The following is a 17,035-nucleotide window of genomic DNA, read 5'->3' on the forward strand; positions in this document are numbered from 1 at the left end:
CTTTGCACCTCAGAAGAATTCAGCAGGACTGCAGAAGTTGTTTAACAAGGCCAAATAAATCCAGCTTGGAAGCACCAAGAGCTGGGAAGAAGATGCAGGAATTAGGGTCATGTGAAAAGATGGCTGGGCAGACAAGAGAAACAGACAAATGTTTAGAAATATCCACAGGAAAGACACATAAAAGTAGTGCCAAAAACCTTATATAATACTGCCTGTAAATGTGATAGGCTGTGTCATTTGCCAAATCATTGTGAGGCAGAAAGCTTCTGAGTGGTCGTCAAGAATAAAATAAAATAAAAAATACCAGCATAAGGACAGAAACAACATGATGGGAAGAGCTGATAGAGAAAAGAAAAATGCTACAAGGACAAAACTCTTTTAGCAAACTAAGAAAGATATTGTTGAATTTCAAGACAGATAACTCCTGTCTAGGCCTGAAGAGATATGTGTAGATTTACCAGAAAGATGGATTAATCCAGTATGTTCGGTATGTTCAAAACTGCTGCTGCTCAGAACTTCTCAGCCAGCAGGATTCTGCTAAATGCTTTCCTTTTCTGTATACGTCCAAGTTCTCCACATGTCTTTGCCTTAGCTGCCCAGCTCACACCACAGGACATAATACTTGTATCTCACACTAACCTTTTTTCCTGTCTTTGGTCCCCAGGCACAGTGTAGGCGCAGTCTGCTCAAACAGAAAAGGTCATTGCGTGTTACTGAGTTCAACAGAGAAGCAGTAATTATATTCACCTATTAAAAAGAAAAAGCCTGGAAAACAGAAGGCAATCACATTCATTGCACTCACTGAAAACATAATTGTGAACTGCCGTTAGGAAACCACAGGAAAGAGCAAGCTAAACTGACACATGCAGTGCTGGAGTTGTAATTCAGACCTCACAATTTAGTTCTGAATTACATTAGATCAAAGGGAAACTGAATTAAAAAAAAATACCTGTCGGAAGATGCAAAATGGAATTCCACTTTTTAAGAGGTCTGGAAGGATTACACTGTCATGAAAACACAGGGAGCAAGGATAAAATGAAGGTTAAGTGCRTAGGGCTGGGGAATACCCTATAAACCAGATGGGTTTCTGTGGAKCTAGCAAGATGGAAAAACACTGAGCTTTATTCAGAGATTTTGTACCTMCACGTTTTCCCCAGGCCTGTATAATAACCATCTTGCATTTTGCCATCCCATTTAACAGACTTGTCGCTATTTATCTGTGTTTTGATTTTCTGATGGAAAGGATAATCTTATTCTCAAAAGTCTGTTCATCCATTATTTAAACTTYTATTTAGCCAAGGAAAAGGAACATCTCAAATATTTTTTCCATCGTTTCTGTTTGACAAGAGAGTAGCACAAAAGGAAAAGAAACAAAGTCCTAAATTCACAGAAAGATCAAACTCCTTCCTGATATAACCACAATGAGCTAATTTAATTTAGCCCAGATATGTGTTTAGTCCTTGCWCTTTGCTCTGAGGAACACACAATCAGTAAATGCTACGTTTCAGGAATTGCAAGCATCTGTCTTTATGGCAGGATTTCAGATGGAGATTTAAGCCTGGAGCAGAGTTTGATTTTTTGCTTTGTTTGCTTCCTTTTTCTTGCATGGCCTGGAGATTGGACGTCTTCAGGGAGCCATCCTGCTCCTTTCTAAATCAAGAGGTAGTCTGGGTTTGGGTTCAGGGAGAGTAAGCGCAGCCCACACAAGCAGTGTACCCAACGCATGTGAGGTTTGGATTATACAAGCACTGGGGTTTTTWATYAAAAAAAAAAAAMAAAAMWSTTTTGTAGAAACAAAAGAAACTGAAGTATGTTATTTTTAAACTCCAGTTGTTTGCAAGCTGGATAAAGAGCCTCTGGCACTACCTAAATTCCCCCATAGCAGCTGTATTCAACAATTTAATCTAAAGTAAACCTGCTCCTGCGGCTTTTCATTGACTTCGYTATTTGACACTGACCAAAATGTGGCAAAAGTTACAAAAATTGCTCAGTGTCATGGTGCTCTGCTGCGTCCCTGGAGGGCCCTAAAGAAACCAGCTGTGCTCCGGGGTGCCAAGCGCTGTCCTGCTCCCGGGCTCCGCTGGCACAAGCTCCCATCCGGGACACCCTCCCGGCCTCTTGGGGCTGTTAAACTTGCTTTTCCAGCTGCCCCTCAACCCTTTCCTAACACACCTGCGTGAAACTGTGGATAGCGAGTGGCACAAACGAACGGGTGGTTTCCCCTTCCCTATGATCCTCTGGTTAAGAGGGGCACTAAATTCTTTAAGAAACCTGGAAGGAAGTTGGTGGGTTCAGGGAAAGGCAGGCTGAGCGGGACAAGCAGGGAGGCTGAACCCTCCTGCGGGCTCTGCCTGTGAGCCAGGATTAGGCAGTCCTGGCTCTGYGCAAATTGCATCCCAGGCCACATCCCAGCCACATCCTTGCGAGCGGTTGTAAGTTTTGGAAAGATTTAGAGCCCACATTAAGGAATTTACGGCAACAGTCCAGAGCGCTTCTAATGACTCGGATTCAATTAGTCATCCAAGTTGTTTCTTTTTAAACAAGACTCCGCGTAACACACTGATTTTGGGATGACAGCGCAGGGACAGGGCTGGARATAGCAGGGCTTCTCCCGGACCCCACGAGCCCTTCCCGGGCAAGCGGAAGGCTCCAAGGCTCTCTCCCCGCGCCGTTTTTCCCCTCGTGGCTCGGCCCTTGGCGGCTCCCCGGCAAAGCCACCCTGCCGGCCCGGGCTCCGCGCTCCGGGCTCCGCGCTCCGGGCTCCGGCGGGCTCCGGGCTGCTTGCGGCGGGCCCCGGGGCTCAGCGCCTCGCTCAGCTCGGGGCTGCCCGGCCGGGCGGCTCCCCGGCGGCGCCGTCCCCGCCTCGCCTCGGGGCAGCGGAGCAGAGCGGCGGACGCCGCGCTCCGCCCGCCCGCTTCGCTTCGCCGCCCTCCACCTGCCCGAGAAGCGCCGCCCGTCACGTCATTATTCCCCCTACCCCACCCCGCCAACGGCCGGCGAGGGCGGGGACAGCGCCTCAGTGGCCGGGCGCGCCGAGCGCGAGCTTCTCTTTGGCCAGCGCGGCTGCCAGTCAAGCGTGGCGGGCCCGCCCCTCGGCGCCTCTCGCGCGCGGCTCCTGGAAGCCGGGGCGAGCCGAGCAGAGGCGCCGCTCCGCGCGCCCGCCCGCGCCGTAGGTAGCGCCCATCTCGATGGTCGCCGCCGCCGCGCGGCTGCTGCTCCCGCCGGCCGGGGGACCCGCTGCCGGGGCCGTGGCGGGCGCGCCGGAGCTGTAGCCGCAGCCGCAGCCCGGCGGCAGGTGAGGGGCTCAGGTGGGCGGCGGGGCGCGGCGCCGCGCCACGGGGAGGGGCGCCGCGGTGCCGGCGGCGGTTGCGGCCGTTGGCGGCCGTTGGCGGCGGGCGCACGGCGGCCGGGAGAGGCGTCGTTACTGCCCGCCAGAAACGTGCCGCGGCGCCGGCACCGCGGTGGAGCCCCTCGTCTCCCGCCGCCGCTCTGCGGGCTCCACGGCCAACTTGGGAGCCGTGCCCCGCGGGCCGCGCCTCGCTGCTCGCCTCGCCTTGCGGCCCCCGAGCGGAGCTAACTCGCCGTTAGCTGCTAAACCGGGCATCTGCTCCCGAAACTAATCCCGCCTCGGCTTGGAGTGCCGCGCTCCAGCGGCGGCTTTCCCGGGCGGGGGGGTCCCCTCGCGGCGGGCTCGGGAAGGCGTCGCGGGCAGGCGGCGGGTCCCGAGYGTAACTTCAGCAGCGCTCAGAAAGGAGGTGCCGCGCGGGAACCCGCGGCGCTCCCTGCGAGGGTAAAGCAGAAACTGCCACCGTTACTTTTTGGTTTTCTTTTTTTTTTTCTTTTTTTCTTTTCTTTTTCCTGCCCACTTATCCAAGAAAATAGGTTAATGAAATCCATTCACTTCGGTACAGGATGATGTAACTTCAATTTGAGGACAAATTAAGCTACTTGCGCGTTTGAACACTTTGTTTTTAAAACTATTTTGTGCTTCAGACTGGCAGTTGCTGGTTTATTTTACTTGCAGGATATCTGAAATAGCTATAGAAAAAATGCTTATTACATTGCCTTACAAGGAAAAATAAGTTTATCTGTTTTACTACTTTCTTCGTAGGCCTGTTACGATTGTAACGGAGCTCTTCATTTTCTGCTTTCTTGAAAGGAGACACCAGCTGGTTGTTGCTTCATTCCTAGACTTTCATTGATTAATCAGAGAGTTCAGTGTGATGTTTTGCTCTACTCAATTTCAGCAGAGCTTGTCCAGTTTGGGCACTTTCTATAAAGCCTGGAGTAACCTTAACTACCTATTTGTTTATTATCCCTGGCTTTTTACAGGAGATGGAGCAAATGTATTGTAACTAATAACCTCCAGGGTGTGCTTTRATAGGTTAAGCTGAACATCCTTGTTGTATTTCTGAGCTCATTGACTAAACAATACAGTTCATAATTCTTACCTCTCCTTTTTTGCATTTTTTATTTTTTAAGTTTTGTTCTATTGCTCAGACCCCTCCTGTAGGCCCCGTTCTGCCCTCTTTTCTCATTTTGTGTGATATCCAGGTGTGTTCAGGGGAGCTTTGGAGGCCGGATTCGGTCGGGGCTGGCGTGTGGCAGCGCTGCGCGTGCGACTCCCGCATTTCCTCGGCCAGTGCCAGTGCAATGTGTTTCACACAACCCCCTATTTGTGCAGTAGCTGTGTGTGTTTCTGTGTATGTCATCTTATGGAATGTGGACGAGGTGAAAGCATGGCTGTTATCAGCAGATGCATGYCATTCTGTAACAGGCTTTCCTTCATCCTTGCATTCCATAGGTTTTGTTACATACCATAAAGAAAGTAAACTGAAAAAAAAGCTGTGTTGTTCTGGCAGTCTCATATTTATGGCTTGTGACTGTAAAGATCAGGTTTTACGGGCTATCAACAGTGTTCTTAGGGGAAAAAGTGTATGTTACCGTTTGCATACAAAGACTTTTCTTTCTAAATAATACATTTTTGACTTTAATTTATTAGTGTACATTTCAAAAAATGTAGAGGTGGGTGGCGCAACATTTGTAAAGATGGGGTTGTACAGTTATGAGGTGCTTCTGTGCTTAAGAATGAGCTTCGTATTTGTATCAGGACATACTCTGATCTTACTGAAGTCTGTGGTAAATTTCTCAATTTCAGTTACGTGAAGATTTAAGTCATAGCRAAAGTGGAGAGTTTTGCTGGCAAATGGCTTGGGTGGCTATGGCTGTGGTACACACCGTTCCTGGGCAGCTGAAACCTCCTTTCCTATAGTGAGCTTCTGATATAGGAAGCAGATACTCTGTGACCTAATAAATAGCTTCCCACGTCAGTGTTTGTGTGTTTCTGTTGCAGAACTTCACCAGCTTTGCTCTTTGTGGTGCTGGATTTGTGTCTGGCAATCTGCTTTTCCAGTTACCTACAAGAATGCTTTAGGAGATGTACATTCTTTTAGGAGATGGGCAGCTATCACTTGTGGTACAAATATGTGAATCTTTGAACATTGTGCCTAGAATCAAGCTGTTCTGTTAGTTTAGCTTCTTGTTGCTCTGAAGGATGAAGGGGTTTTGTGTTTGTGATGCTCTACCCTGTTGTGAGTGCTTGTCCTCTTCTGTTAACATAGAAACTAAAAGTAAGAGAAGGTGCTTGAAGCCTGATGCTTGAAGGTTGAATATCCGTAACTCCTACTGCCTTCACTCTGTTTTATAGCCTGCTGCTTGTATGCAATTTTTGATGTTCATGTATCATATGCTATAATAGAATCTGGTACTTCTAAACATACACTGAGTTTTGACTTAAATCAGCAATATTTTAGTTTTGAGGCTTTTTTTTAATGTGACTGTTTACTGTAGCATAATTGTACTAACCGTTTCATCTAGTTTCTGWTCATTTTTCCCATGTGGATTATTATGCTCAATCATAAGTTGAGCATAGTAATCATAAATCATACGTGTTGCGTCACGTACRGTTGCATTGGCTAAGAGTGCTGACGCAGGTTGAGAAACGCATCTGATCGGTGCGGTGCAGCCCAGCCAGTCTGTGTGCTCCAACACCCCTGCCTCAGTGCAAGCTCCTTAGCCTGGCAGAATCACGTGTCAGGAAGCAGCAATAAGCACTGCAAGTGCTTAAGCCATTCTTAGTCTCTGGGTGCTCTGTGATACTAATCACAAAAGTAAAGAAGAGYTGAGTTGAGCCACTTCTGAGAGAAGGTGCTGAGCAGTTTTTGCAATGCCTGTTTGCTACTGATTCTTTGGTTATAAARCAATCATAGTTGTGGTCCCTATGTTTTTCAGGGGAAAAACGTTGATGAAGTGACTTGATGAAAAAATACTAATGAACAAGAAATCTTGGTATGTACAACAGGAGGGAGGAAGAAGAGTGAGAACTGACTTTCAGTGACCTCTCGGCCCTGATCAGAAGTGGTACATTTTGAGCTSTGGTGAGGTTTCTGGCTCTCAGAGGATTCTCTAAACTCATTAATGTATTATTCCTTAAGGGAGCCCAACACAGACAGCGGCTGCCTAATAGCATCGAGTAACTCTCAGAAGGGAGGCTGCAGACAAAACTCTTCTTTCTGGGACTCTGGGCTTTTTCATTTCTGTAACTGTTTAAAGCAAAGGTGAAATCCCTTTCTTTGCAGTAGTGGTACTGCTCAACAGCCAAGCCCTGTTCCTTACCTGTGACTGAGAGGTATATGTTTATATCCATCTTTGTCTCTATATTTCTAGTTTTCAAGTCCAGGTGTTCAAAGGCAAACATTTGAGCTGAAGATTCACTGTTTGGTCTTTAAGTTGTGGGTTTTTGGCTGAGTTGCATTTAGGTCAGCTACCATGTCAACAGTTGCTTATTTCCTTCTGGATGTTTTCTTTGGCACTTAGTGTTGACATTAGGTAAGCAAATAAAGATCCTTGTGTTCTTCTGCCTCGTAACATAATGCTTATATTGAGAATTAAGAAGAGCTTCTTTGGAATCATCTTTGCATAATATTTATTTCTTTTAGTGCTGAGAACTTCAGGTTCTGCTTGCGCGTTCGTTGAGCAGAAACCTGTAAGAACTACACGGCAAAGATATGGGTAATATCTAGTGCTACGACAGTCATGCAGCATCTGTGCTGTATCTAACAGCTTGCTTTAGAATGAAGACAGTAACAATGCAAAATGGAAAGAGTGAGAAATTAATGCTTGCTTGTATCAGCATTATTTTATAATTATTGTGTGTATCGTAATGATATGTGTCGAATTTAATGTTGAGTTGCAGTAGTGGTTTTTTATTGTCATTAGTAAAATCTGTGAAGCGTTGGGCCCTTCAGAGGTGTGGTATCTCCTTTGAAAGGTATTTTTAGAGCAGAAGTGGTGCGTGTTTCCCGCGTGAATGCAGTCCTACTCCTGCCTCCTCTTGGTTTCTGCCCTTCCAGTTACTATTGCTCACGATGATACTGCACGGATGTGATGTGAGTGTCATCTCTTACCTGTTGTGGCCATCATGTAGGTCACYTTGAAGTCACCTTTCCCTAATACTCTGACTTAACATGCTTATGCCACTTTCCCCTATTCTGAAGGCTTCTCCTGTTTGCAGCATACACATTGTTGCTGTTCTGACTTGAATTTGTGCAGTTAATTATTGTTTAGCTGCTGGTGAAACTGAGCAAAGCTCTTGATCCTAATAGTTTCACCAGAGCAACAACTGCATGAGTTGTTCAGTTTGCCCTCGGAGATTAACATCCCTCAGCTCAGGCAATAGCTAATGCTATAGACAAGACCAGCTCTTCAGAGTTTGTCAGTCACCAACAGAACTGTGTGTGCAGGAGGCTGTTCCCCCTCTGCACAAGCCCATCTGTGTCATTCTTAATTTTGCTTGTTATAGTAAGTGAATTCTTGTCTTCAGCTTTCTACATGAGCAGCACAGCATGCAGCTCCTTAGCACTACTTTCCCTGCCCTCCCTTCATCCTATCTTGCCAGTATTTGCTCATATTAAAAAATATATATATAGTATATGTATACACATCTTCCTTTCCTCAAAATTAATTGTCTACAAGAATACCTTTGAAAAGGGAGAGAAAATCTTAATTTTAGCTCTCCTTAGTTCTTTTAGTTCTCCTTAGTTCTCCACATGGAATGTGCAATTTTTATTTTTTGGGAGACCCTTTCTCATCTGTCCCTCATGGCAAGGGCTGCCCTTGAAGCTGATGCTTCCTCAGCAAGTCCCCTTATCCAAAGGCTTCTGCCACTGCTGCAGACAGTGCAGCCTAGGAGCAACGTCTACCCCAGAACAGGATCCAGAACGTGTTTTGTTTGTATGGCATCTGGAACCTTTGCTATTGGAAATAGATTTGTTTAGTAATATTGTTATAAAATGCTGTATTTTCAAGGTAGTGAACTCTTCTTTCATTTTTCCATACCTCTTGTCACAAATATGAGTACTGAGCTCCCCTTGTCAGCTCAGAAAACTTAAGCAGTGAACCTTAAGTGCATCTTGCATGTTAATAGAGAGAAAGTTTCAGTATGAACGTGAAATGGTCACCAGTCCTCCTCTTCTGACCATCTCAAGTACCTTAACAGCCACTTGCTGTTTTTTTTTTAATCTTATGCGAAGCTGCTTGAGTGCTTTAAAATAACTGGATGTAGATCACTGGCACCAAAGGGGTCCCTGAGACATCACGTTGGTAGTTACTTGCTTGCCAAAGGCCAAACTCGAAGGAGTGAAGCCTCCTCAGCATCCTTGCTGTGTTGGTAAAATAGTTACACAAAGAGTTTGCAGTGACGTTCTCGGTTCCCCTTCCTGATGCTTTGCTTCTGGCCAGAGGCAGGCAGGCCTTTGCTCGCTGAGCACCCAGAGCCAGTGTGCTTGCTTTCCACACGTTAGTAACTTTTTATTTGCATGTGCCTGTGTGCCTCTCTCATCCTTGGGAACCCTACAGACAGTTGGGTAGCAGATGTTCTAAGAACGTGCTAGTTTATTTTTTTTTAGCGTTGCTTTCACCACCTCTAAAGAAGGAGGGCACCTAGCGTGCATCAGTCTATTTAGAGCTGGTGCTATTGCTACACGATTGCGGATCTCTGTTTTTAAAATAAGCAACAGTGGGACAAAACCAAAACAATAGAAAAGAACCAACTAGAGGCATGATTAAGACTAGAAGAAAAAGGGAATGAACAGTTAGGGAGAATTTGAGGTGGGTAGGGGATATTACCTTGCTGGTAAGGAAGGCCATTTAGCCCCTGTGGCCTGTCCTGGTGCTGCAGTGTCCTGGAAAAGTCCTAGAACTGCATCTTTCATGTTCTTATTGTAGGTTATGCTTAGTGGAATCACTCACAACAGCCATCTTTAGTTTCTCTAAAAGATAACACAATAATTTTTTATCACTTGTTAAGATATATAACTGTGCTGTATTTTGAGTTTTAATTTACTTTGCAATGAGCTTTGGATAGGCTTTGCCTATCTAAGGCTACAAACACAGCAGAACTCTGAGGAGGGACCAACAGCTCTGGTCTTCTGTTCTCTTTCAGACTAGACTTACAAATGCACACAGAGGAAAATAACACTTCATATAGCAGGGTAGTTGGAATAGACTCTTCTGGCAGGTTGCTGGTATTTGTCTGACAGAAGCTGRCTTAAACTTCTGCAACAGAACTGATGGGATTGCTAATTAGCTGTGGATTGTATCTGAGAAGGGGAGAATCTAGGCTGTAGCAGAGCAGCCCTGTTACAGAGCTCTAGTTACAACCAAGTTGGAAGACTTGATATTTGTTACTAACATAATAAGGCCAAACAGTGGAAGGAAGAGAATTTGGGTATTCTACATGGCCTTTTCCTGTCCTGGCATGAAGGTTACCTTTTTCTAGGAAGTGAATTTAAAAAATTCAGTGGGTGTACCCTTGCTAGCATCAGCAAATATTCTGGGATCACTAGTTACTGAATGAGATGTCCCCCAGCTGAGATGCTGTTTGCTCCCTGCTGCTGGGCTCAGTAGGCACCGTAGCTCCCTGAGCAGGATGTGGGTGAATATTGGACCTCAGTTTGGAGCCAGCGATGAGGGGGATAGCCTTTTCCACAGGAAAACTGGCCCAGAGCTTTCTCTCCACACAAGCACGTCACCTCACTCTGTGCCAGGCATTGTGCTCTATTGCCCTGCACCTTGAGAAGTGCATCAGTATCAATGACTTCTCCTTGTGAAGACAACAATAAAGTGATTGCCTGGATCTCAAATTGGCAGATTGCACAAAATGATTTTAAATGCTTTTTTTTTCCTTCTTAAATATACACTTAAGTATACAAGACCCTTTTTTCTGCCATGTCAATGAATGTGATTTCCAGTGTACTGAAGACCCTTTGCTGGAGATTATTTTACATTTTAAAATATCAGATTTCAAGTAAGGGGACACCTTTGAGCATTTTCAAAAGCAACCAAGGTCATTGTTATCAGGCAGGCTTTAAATAGTCTGCTTTTAGTCCTAGATGATTAGTATGATAAGCTGAACAGGGAGGATGCAACTCTGCATTTATTTTTAGCTGTATTTTCAGCCATCCTTTTACTTTCAAACATGTAAAGCTTCTCTAATTTCAGTGTGGTTCAGCGGTAGAGTAGCGGCAACACCTTCATAGGTAAAATTGAGTTACTGYGTGCTCCCGCTCTGGGCAGTACCATGGAGCTTGTCTGCGAGCAAAGGAAGAAAATATTTTGCAGCGGCTGAATTTACAGGTTAGATTGTCCCAAACTGGAGTATGAGAAACTTTTGGAAAAAAGAAATAGCATTTGATGGGTTTTTTTCATTATGTTTTCAAAAGCATGGGCTGACTGCGTGATGATGTGACAACATGACAAAGGATGTTCATGTTTATAAGCTAGGACGGTCCAAAGCACCTTAGACTTCACTTTAAGAAGAAACGACATATCATGTAAGTTCCAGAGGAAAAAAACTTCTACGTGCCTAGTTTTACCTTTTGCCATTAGTCCACAGTCTGAGCCAAGTAGTTTATATAGGAAGGATCATATATTCTTCCAATTTAGGGAGCGCTTAAGGAATTAAATCACACAAGGGATCATTTATTACACTGTAAAGTTAGAAGGTGAGTAAATCAAAAGTACGTCATCTTTTATGAAAGAAAACTTTAAAATGTTAGGTCAAGGTCAGTTGACAGTAGAGGTTAACTCATTAGTAGTAACACTTAGGTGGCAGATAGCAACTTTCAGCAAGAAAGCCTTGTGGCGATACATCAAAGGACATACTTGTGTTCAGTGTTCCTGTAGCAGTCAGTATTGTTTTATAACTCCTCTTGTCAGTTAATCAAGGTACCTCTGGGCGTTTGTAAGAGCAGCCGTGTTCCCTCTCAGCCCTTGTTTTGCCGAGCTGAACTGGGCTAGGTTTCTGTCTCTCGTGCCGGAGAGCCTCTCCGTTGCCCCGGCCAGGCCACTCGGCCTTCAGTTAGCCTTGAAGAAATTCCCGAGAACCTTGTGAAAGAAAAGATCAGGTCTGCTYATGATAGTCTCTGTAGGGGAATATTCTGCTGTCCACCTTTCTTGTAAAAACTTTTATTTATCTCAGCTGTGTCTTACATGCTATGTCTTAGCTTTCTGTCCAGAAGCTAGAGCCTTGCATAGTGACTTTTTTTTAGCGCTTCCCTCTGTCAGAAAAGCTCTGCTCCATATCAAAGGGTAACTTGGTCTTTCTCTTCAAGCCTTTCTCAGAGTGGCAGCTTGTCTGCCCCAGTGATCAGCCCTGGCCCTGCTTCCGCACCGCCCCTTCGGGGCCCTGGGCACCGCTCCTGTTTCGCAGAGCCTCTTTCTCTGGGGCTCTGGGCATTCAGTGCCTCAAAGGTGCCTTTCTACTTCTTGCCAGCAGCAAATTTCATAAAACACTTCAATTTGTTTCCAATTGTTCCATGAACAGAATATTTCAAAATTTTACTGCTTTCACTAAATCTTTATTCTAGGATTCTAAGTGTATTCATACCCAGTGTGTACCTCCAGCTAAAACTGGTATGTTCTCTCACCATTTATGATTACTAAATAAACCAGCCTCAGGACAGTGCTTGGTAAACTCTTGGTGCTACCCGTCCAGCCTGATGTTTTCTGATTATCTTCTCAGGCCAATTATATATATTTAAACACTAGTTAATCTCACACCATTGACCTTTGCTAGGCCTACATACTATTTATGTCTGTGTCCCCAGCTTGCTCTGAAATCTTGCATGCCACTGACTATAGCAGGTCTAATTTATTTCTCCTTCCTTTTTCCCACCCCTAGCTTTAAAGACCGGTACTGTTTGCTGTCCTGCCATCACAGAGTATCTTCCATATTTTCTTCTGGTCTGCTTAAAAATTGTAGACTCTGTTTTTAAGGTGCCTCCCTCAGCTAGAGGTGAGGTAGGCACAGTAGCCTGAGGTGTCGGAATGCATAAAAATTTTMCTTGCAGCTGCCCTTGTGCCTTTTCCTTCAGAATTGTGTGAGAGCATCATCTGGTTTCCCTCCTTTGGCTCATGAAGCTCTCAGGAGCTTCAAGAATGACTCTTAGAAGTCTTCATTCTGTGCTGGCTGTGATGATTTCAGGCGCCTCTCATGCTAGCCTGCCTGTCTGTTTCCTTGCTAACCAGCTTTTGCTGGAGAGTTACTCCTTTTATTATTTTTGTGGTATGTGTAGATGAAGAACTCTCTAAACTTTATCCAGATTTTGAGGCAAAGTTTTAACTTCATCCCTGCACTTTAACATATGAAGTGCAACTACTTTAGACAGTAGATGCTCTGATAGTAGATGAATTCTTTGGGGATCTTCAAAACCGCCTTGGACACTATCCTGTGCTACATGCTCGAGGTGACCCTGCATGTGCAGGGCGCTTGGACTAGATGATCTCTGAAGGTCCCTTCCAACCTTAGGGATTCTATGATTCTATTCTTTTAATCAATTCCTTTCCTGCCTTTCTGCGGGACTTTGAGGAAGACACTTGTCTAGTTAGGCCTATTTTATCCTACTGAGTTGTGCTCTGTATCTCGCCTCACTGAGGTATTTCCAGATTGGGTTTTGCACTGTTACTGAAGTAGCACCTCAGTATTACTGATCTGGAGAGTCTGAGTTTCTCATCCCACCTGACTTCCTCAGCTAGTTCCACTTGCTTCTTATTCACCCTGTCAGAGAAGTTCATCTTCTGTGATGCAGCTTCCTGTGTTTCATCTCATTCTATTAAAATTGTGTGGCTTTTTTTTCTTTTTCTTTTTTTTTGTTCATCACTGTTTTAGCGTATGAAGATATGTACAATATGTACCCTTGCTTCTACTTGCTCCTGGCTTTTCTGATTAGCATCAGCTTCTCAAATGTGTGTTTCACCCCTCAAGCCTCTGTTACCCTTGTGGTATCTAGCCTTGTATTCAATACCTCATTTGAACTTTTCTGTTGTATGGTATAAGCCTTGTTTTATTAGTATGCAAATACTTCAGATGCTTTATCTGACCATTCCTGTTTACCTAGGCAGCCTGCTGTCCTGCCTGACCCCTATTCTCGTGGATGTGTTAGGACTTTAATTCTTTTATCAACGTTTCAGAGATAAGAGTAGCTGTTGGCCGTGCTCTCGTTTTCCTGTGCTAGTGCAGTGAGGTCAGATGGGAAGATTGCAGATGTAACCAACAACTCTCACTTCTTACTTTCCTCTATAAATCCCTTCTTGTCGGCCACCTTGTCTCAGAGGGCCAGTGTTTTGYCTCATGAATAAGTCCATCAGGTGATGATGGAGGGTCCTATTTCCATAAGTGAGTTGGGACACTCAAGTGTTTGACCTACTTGTTTCTTTTAATTATTTTAATGTTCTTTATCCAATCCTTTGAGGTATAGCTGGCCCAGCTATTTGAGATCCTGCTATAAATAAGGTTGGGATTCTCCCTGCCCCCTCACACTGTACTCTAAATAAGTTTGAACCCCAGGAATACTATAGCTTATTGCTTCAGAGTGATATGGAAATACTTAATTAAAGTACAAGGAGGAGGAGGAAGTGCTGTCATGTGTGAATTATTTGATCTGAGAGTGAAAGCATTCACTGAAATATGAGCTAAATACTTCTCATAAAGCCACAAATGTATTAGGAGCTTTTGCTAGAGTTTTTCAGCAGTTATTGTCACAGATGAGACAATTTTGCAGGTTATCAGATACAGCCAAAACCTTCTGGTAAAGAGAGAGATTCTGGAATGTGTAATATTGTGTCTGGGCATGTCTATATTTATTTTCCTTGGGAAATGTTCTTGCCTACTGTAAGTAGGTTGCAGTTTCTGGAAGGTGGTATGTATGTATCCTTGGGGATTTTGTTTTAGGTTGATTGCTTTTTCAATTGATTGATCTGTGGAGGTTCTGTGAACACTTACACTTCAGAACTGCTCTGACCCAAAGTAGGTAACGCTCTGCCTTCAGGTGGTGGGGGTCTTTTGCATCCATGTGAGGGGTGAGGAGAGACAGAAAAAGGGATTATATTTGCATGGGCCATGCAGTTTTGGAGGGAAAGGGAAAACCTTCTCAGTGCTACCARTGTGAGGTCTTTTCTTTCCTGATAAGCTGTAGGTAGGGATTTATTGRTCAGTCGCGTGGTGCTCTTGCACCTGTATGCTTTTTTCCTAGACTAATCCAGCATTTATTCTGACTGATGACCACTGCTCTTCACTCCTTTTGCCGTGCACGTTTTATTTCTTACCCCACAGGTTGTCCTTTAAGAAGGTATTTCTTTCAGTTGTACCCTGTGCTATGGTTTTAAATGTGGGGAGAGGGTGCTGCACCCTGGGTGCCCAGGCTGCTCCAGCCATACCTGCTGACCCTGGGTCATTCACCTCTGATTCACTGCTCTTAGCATGTGGCAGGAAGAGTGCGTTTAGCCATGACGTGGACATGCAAGATGTTTTTAAAACATTTGGCTGTACCAAACAGCCTCTTCTGACTGGTGCAGATTTAAAACAAAAAATGGCTTGTCCGAAGGGCAGAAAATATATTAATGCATACAGCATTTATCCCTATTTTTGATGCAATTTATCTGTATTTTASTCTGTTACTTATGAGGAAAAAAAGTCTTCATGGCAATGAGCATGATGATATACTGCTTTAGCTGAAGTGGATGGATAAAAATGGATAAATAAAGTCTCCCTGTCGGCATTGCGAGGCCCGCGTCTCCCTGTCTCACTCATGCGTGCTAGCTCAGCCAGCAGGGAATGACCGCGGTACCGCTGAACAGCGCCTGTTGGGAGGCTCCCTTCCTTCCAGACTTCGCTTTGAGAAGAAGCAAACAGTCGCAGTTCCTCTAGGCTGTCGCATCCCGCCCGGCCTACGTGTCAGAAAGGGAGGTCACGCACAGCCCTCACGTGCTGGCTGGGCCCCTGGGCAGAGCGGTGGGCACTCCCTGCCTGAGCTCCGGTTGGTGCCCCCATCTGCAGTCCCTGGAGTTTCAGCCAGCCCGTCTTTGCAGCCCTCCTGKGGCATTCAGTAATCCATGTGATCTGAATGCCTGTGGTAGGATGTGGGTTATTTTATTTTTTATTTTTTTAGTAGCTTTGTTCTTTCTTTCCCTGCTCAGCAAAGACAGGGATGAAGAAGATGAGAATTTAATAAAAATTAGAGTTAAGAGTTTAGTTTAACTGAAAAAAGAGGATGATAAATGAAATGAGAGAGGAAATAGGTAGAAGGGTCAAACAGGTGATAATTGCAGTGAGGTTTTGCAGCTTCGACRCAAGAGAAAGCCTGGGGGGGGTCTGTCTGTGCAGAAGTGCCTCTTTTTACTTCCTGCATTGTACAAAAAGTGGGAACAGTTCAGTTACATAATGACATTTAAAATGGAAAAAATTAAGCTGAACAGAAATGCTGAATTTGTAGAACATATTTCTAGCCGTCAGCTCCATTTTGTGCCTGAAGTCCTTTATCAGCTCAAGGAGGAAAGTTGGACCCTGCYGCGTAGCACTTTAAAGCCTTTGCAAATGCTCACTGAGTGCAGGCAGCAGAACCGAGCCCGTCCCAGGCCGATACCCATCAGGGCCCTGCAGCCGTCGCTGCTATAGCAGATTTTTAGACCCCTCCATTCACATCTGCCCTGTTAGGGCAGCTGGAGTAGGTGAGTGAGGCCATGTGCAGGGGAGACCTGCTCCTCTCTTCGCTGTCTGAGGGCACTGAGCTGGGGATGCACGTGGGCACCAGGGCTGCTCGCCTTCGGGGCAGTGTTTGGCCTGGGTGCSTTAGCACCATTCAGTGCTGGCTGCTGATAGCACAAATACATGGTGTAGGTTTGAAGGAGCAGGTGTATGTGCTTCAGTTGCCTTCCATGACTTGAATCAGAGCTTTGGAACTGCAAAGATTGGTTTTGAGTGAGCGTTTGAGGCTTTAGCTTAGTTGTCGTAGGGGTTTTCGTGCTCGTCTGTGGTGACGAGGAACGGTGTGTGCCTGGGCTTTTTCTGACTTGCAGATTTTTCTCTTCTTGAATGTCACAATAGCTGAGGGGGAGCTATTAAATTTTAAAGTCAGGCTTAGCTTGAAGCAATTAAAGCTAGCACTATATAATGACACTTATAACTAACCCATCCATCACGTAAGCTATCAGATTTTAATGTGTCGTCTTAGACTGGCAGCTTTTGCTCACATGGCTCCAAGTCTGAATTTGACAAGATATTGTCTGTTACTGCAGGTTGCTTCTGGCAGGATGCTTGTTTTATTACTGCTCCCTGTTACTTTATTGCTAGCTGAATTTTTGGTGTAAACCAGCGTGACTTTATGCTGCTTCCCAGAAGGGCTGTGGTGCCCTGCCCTCCTGTCTGCAGCTGTCTGATTTTTATCTSCCATGTAGTGGCACAACTGCTCATGCAGCACATGGAGGTGTTGCTGAAAATCTGGCATGTTTTTCTGGCTTGTTTTTACCCGGGTTGCTGTCCTGATTTCCCTCCCTGCTGCAGGTGTGTGGCTGCTGGTGGTGATCGAAGCTGCAGGCAGGAATGATCAGCCGGGGAGAAAGGAGACGGGCCGGGCGGTGCCCGCTGCAGACTGCCCCGACCCCAGCTTCATTGCCGGGTTGCGTCTCCTCTTGTTAGACC

The 17,035-nt window shown here is 45.3% G+C and overlaps 1 protein-coding gene across 2 annotated transcripts in view; it reads left to right on the plus strand.

The window, feature by feature from the left end:
* Positions 1 to 3,263: 3,263 nt before the first annotated feature.
* The window catches only part of OSBPL3 (oxysterol binding protein like 3), an 85,817-nt gene continuing 72,045 nt past the window's right edge, over positions 3,264 to 17,035 (plus strand). For both annotated transcript variants that reach the window (XM_026033335.1, XM_026033336.1), the window contains exon 1: positions 3,264 to 3,295. The gene's annotated coding sequence lies outside the window, so the exon portion shown is untranslated. The remainder of the gene's footprint in view (positions 3,296 to 17,035) is intronic.

Source organism: Nothoprocta perdicaria, unplaced genomic scaffold, assembly GCF_003342845.1.
Source record: "Nothoprocta perdicaria isolate Ctin4 unplaced genomic scaffold, notPer1 scaffold_128, whole genome shotgun sequence".
In the NCBI taxonomy this organism is placed as follows: Eukaryota; Metazoa; Chordata; class Aves; order Tinamiformes; family Tinamidae; genus Nothoprocta; species Nothoprocta perdicaria.